Genomic DNA, 3,926 nt, shown 5'->3' on the forward strand with positions numbered 1-3,926 from the left:
GGTTACACCTTGAAACTAGCCCACAAAACCCAACTATATGGGGCTGAATTTTGCTGAATTGGGTCTGCCATATTTCTTTATTTTTTTATTTTTAAAACATTATAATGAGTAATTTTGTTAATTAAGTTGTGTAATAATATGCAAAAATGTTTCCCCTAACTTGTAACAAGGTAAAATATGAAATAAAACATGATTTAACTAGGTAAAAAGTGTAATGTACAAGTATGTAACATGTTTGTAAGTGACAAGTATATGTCACATATTAGATGATTAACCGTTGTATAAATAAGCATATTATTAGGGGTTTTTAGGTATCAACAATTTAAGGACAAGCATGGACATGCATCGTGAATAAGTATCGTATAAGTATGAATTACAAATAAGGATTCGATGTATAATGAATTCGAACGTATGAACATGTATGAATATGTAGATGGTGAATTTAAAGAAATACAAATTTTATTTATGATCCAAGTCTAGGATTTTACAACGAAAGGACGACTACAATAATAAAAGATTTCCAAAAATAGCATTACAAGGCGAGCTTTCTAATTATGGAAAGTATGAAAAAGCAGGGCGTTACAATTGTTACTCTCCATGGAAAGGAGTAGTCAGATTCGTTAAAAAAAGGAAAGCTAAGCCCCAGGTCTATTGGACCTTTTGAGATTATTAGAAGAATAGGACCTGTAGCTTATCAGCTACAACTGCCAGAGGAAATGGTAGGAATACATGATGTATTTCATGTATGTAATCTCAAAAAGTGTTTGGCAGATGAATCATTAGTGATACCTCTTCAGGACATAGAGGTAAATGAAAAACTTAAGTTTATAGAGAAACCCCTTCAGATCGAAGATAAATAGATCAAGAAACTCAAACACAAGAGACTAGTTATGGTCAAAGTGAAATGGGATTCCAAGAGAGGACCAGAATACACTTGGGAGCTCGAGTCAGAGATGCAAAGGAAATATCCACACCTGTTCCAGTAGATCTCGAGGAAGAGATTTAAATCAAGGTGGGGAGGATATAACAACCCTCCTAAGACCCCTTAACAAAACCCTAAACGTCCTAAAATATATCCCGTATATAAGAAACGAGCTTAAAATACCTTTATATTTATAAAAATCAAATAAAAACAAAGATACGAAGCCCTCGCGGGCCGCGACCCAGTCCTTTAGGTCTGTCGCGGGGCGCGACACTCGGTTACTTGCTGAGCACCTGTGCAGCCCCATGTCCTAATGTGTGTTGAAGCTAGCCAGTTGAGTCGACAAGGCTAGGGCCTAATCTACTAGCCTCAAGGACCGCGAAAAAAGAAGAAGGGGGCGTCGCGGGCCGCGAGCCGCCCTTCGGCCAGGTTATATAAGGAGGCCTCTGGCCTCAGTTCACATTCGTTCATTTTCTGAATTCTCTCTCAATCTTTAGGCAATTATAATACTCGGGTATTATACCCCTAAAAAGCGAAGCTCTGCCTCGTTGTAAGTATTATAACCCCTGATCACGTATCTGTTACCCTATCCGATTGATCTAGGGCTCCGTAACGCATGTCAAGGCTCTGCCTGACTCAGTCGTTGGAGTTCTGTCTCATGTTACACCCGATTAATCAGGACTCTGTAATGCATGTCAAGGCTCTGCCTGACTCAGTCATTGGAGTTCTGTCTCAAGTTGTACGGTTAATGTGATTTGAGTTATTTTACTAACACGTGTGCATTTTAATAGATAATAACCAGGAGAATTACCAGGAAGCTCTAGTAGTATCACCTAAGTCAACAATGTGAGTCATTCTCTTTTTCTACCAAATCGTTTTACCAAAACCTCACTTGTTTTCAATTACAATTACAGTGATTAAGTCTTTGTAATTCTACAATTGCTTCCAGTATTACGGGGTTTGTATACAGTACTTGATAACCTTCACAATTGGGCACGGGTATCCAATGTGTGATATGATCATAGTCACAGATCCGTCGAGTGACACGTACTGAACGAGTAATTGTGTAGATATAAACATTGTAATCGCCTTTAATACTGTAATGTGTAACAACTGATGTTTTACAAATTAGAATGTACTCGCCAGTATTTTTTGCTGATAAAACCTTTTTAAAACGCGTTTCAGGTAACTTAATGTGAAGCCAATAGAAGTCAGCTGGAGAGCACTGAAGGCTTAAAATTGTGGCTATAAAAGTTACCAAATAAGAAAAGAAGTTTTTGTTTTCAATAATTAGGGTTTATCCCTACAAATGTATTGTCAAATGAAACTTGAATTTTATCCTAGTTATTACTATAAAAGTTTGGTGTTTAACTCTGATAAAAATATTTCCTAACTACGGTCCTGATGTATTCCGCTGTCAAATTAATAAACACCGATACCATTGATCTGAATCTCGTGGCGCCCGCTCCCGGGGTAGGGGTCGGGGACTGCGACACTATAAGTCCGTAAACTAAATATCAGGAATAAAAAACCAAAGTATAAGCGACCCGCGGGGTCGTAGGGGCCTAGGTATTTTCCTTTAATTACCAACCATGATTATGATTATGGTTAGGGAAATAAATGAGAAACTTTGTTAAAGAATGGGAGACTTATAAGAGAAATGGGATAAACCTTTATAAGAGAATAGGAAGCATAAATTAAGACGCGTAATGCGTCCTAATGTGTCGGTTTGGGTAATAAATACCAAACCAAATAAAGGAAGTGATAGCTTATAGGATCTAAGTCCGGACAATGGATTCAAGCTTATAAACATAAAGAAAAGTTTTACAGAAAGTGAAATTAAAGTTTGGCCGAGTCTGGATGAAAATTGGTGAAAATTTGGCAAAATATGGCTAAGGGTAAAAACTCCTAGGTATGGGAAATATTCAAGAAAAGTGTCTTGTTTGCGCCACACGAGGGAACACCAACCCCCGATGCGATGGGCGACGCCCAGTCCACAGGCCGGTTAATTTAACCCCCCTCGCGCCACATCTAGGGAATACCCTGCCTTGGTGCGACACGCGGGGCCCCTGTTTCAAAAATGTTGTTTGTTTCGTGTTTTTTAACGTTTTTTCTTAAATGTTTAGGTTACTAATCGTTTGGGTGAAAGCGTATGATAAGTAACTACGAAGTTAAGACCACGGATGATGATCAAGCCAGGCCAAAGACCGAACACTTCCTGAATTCTCGTTAGCTTCTGCTTTGCGAATGTGTTTGTGAAATGTTAAACATGTGGTTTTGTGTTTTGAATCGAATTATTGCTATCCTGTGTAATTGGGTTTCAAAACATGTAACTTTTTTCTATACTCATTCATATAAAATGTGTTCGGTTTGAGGTTTGATCGCGAAATTCGGTAAGAAACTATCATAAAACAATTACTAAGGAAATTTTTAAAGTGATTGTGATTGGAAATGCATGGGAGGGGGTGCACTTATGCACCTGAACCAGGAAATGCATTAAGTATAATCAGTTAAGGCAAGTTACCGACTTGGCCAAACCAAATAAAAAGGATACATCATTTGTATCAATAAACGATGTGGGTAAATTTCCATATGATGATACGGGAATATTTAAATGAAATGTTAATTAATCTATTGAGAACATTTTTAGAGAAAACAATGTTGTGAGAACGTGATGATGACATGGTACCCCTCATTAATGAGGAGATACGTGAAAGGATTTATAAAGAGGTCAAAAAGGCCTTAGAAGCTAGCCTACCCGGATTTATGGATAGGCTACAAACGATAATACTAACGGTTGTTGAAGTAAGAATGAGTAAATTGAAGGAGAGCCTTACCTAAGAAAAGGATAAGTCTAAAGAAAAGAAAACTTGTCCATACGACAAGTTTATGGCGTGCAAACCTCCGACTTACAACGGGGAGGTAGGTCCAATTGCTTGCCAACGATGGATAAGCGATATTGAAAGCATCTTTGAAAGAAGCCATTGTGATCTAAGTGATTCAT

The sequence above is a fragment of the Helianthus annuus genome, chromosome 16 (assembly GCF_002127325.2).
Source record: "Helianthus annuus cultivar XRQ/B chromosome 16, HanXRQr2.0-SUNRISE, whole genome shotgun sequence".
Taxonomy (NCBI): domain Eukaryota; kingdom Viridiplantae; phylum Streptophyta; class Magnoliopsida; order Asterales; family Asteraceae; genus Helianthus; species Helianthus annuus.